The sequence below is a fragment of the Hipposideros armiger genome, unplaced genomic scaffold, assembly GCF_001890085.2.
Source record: "Hipposideros armiger isolate ML-2016 unplaced genomic scaffold, ASM189008v1 scaffold_259, whole genome shotgun sequence".
Classification (NCBI taxonomy): Eukaryota; Metazoa; Chordata; class Mammalia; order Chiroptera; family Hipposideridae; genus Hipposideros; species Hipposideros armiger.
In genome coordinates, this window is record NW_017731609.1 from 258099 (window position 1) to 259021 (window position 923).

The following is a 923-nucleotide window of genomic DNA, read 5'->3' on the forward strand; positions in this document are numbered from 1 at the left end:
TGGTGCCAACTTGGGCCAGTGAAGCAACGTCCTCCACAACTAGACTGAAGAACAAAAACGACAGCAACTTGTCTGTTCCCCTTACCCCAATTCCCCACCGCGGTTCCCATCCCCCAATTCCCCAATAAAAATCTTTTAAAAAAATTATTTTAAAATAATGATTCTGATGTTGAAAGGGTATGATCCAGATAATTGTTTCAGTTCTCCCTTTCATTTGCACATGCAGCAGGAACCTGAGAGTGCTGGTTGGAACTCCCGGAAGAGTTGCAGAGTTTCTGTGTGCTGTCAGTTCGCTGTTGGGTCTGATTCTCATCTGACCTAGACGTGGAGGCTGCAGGAAAGAGTCAGGGTGCTAGCTTCCCCTTTGTTTTGTAGGTGCTTCTTAGAGTTAGGGAGGAAGAGTGTTGTTTTACAAGGAAAACAATAGCACGGAATGTGGCTCATTGTACCAAGATCCACAAAATTTAGCTGGAAGTTCATATAGTAACAAATAATAGACACAAAGTTTTCATTATTTATTTATTTATTTATTTATTTAATAATTATTGCTCATCTTGGGTCTAGTATATAATTTCCATGTCTCAGTTACTTCATCTTTGAGAAAAGATAATAATACTTAATCTCAGAGAATGTTTTAAAAATGCTTTGTAATTCTTAATGAAATGTGTCAGATTAATGCAAAAGCTTCTGTTAGTCACTATTCATCATTCAATCATATTTTATCTTTGTTTTTTTCAGTAATAATCTATCTAGCTTCTTAACAGGCTGTAACAGAGGAGCAGTGAGATAGGGGGTAGAGGGTAAATATATTTTGTGCTTCACCCTGTTCTGTATAATTTGCTTATGTGGAATGTGTGTATGTGTAGTGGTTATCTTTTTAAAATTAAATTGTTTCAAACTAAAGTCACAATTCTCAGTGAATT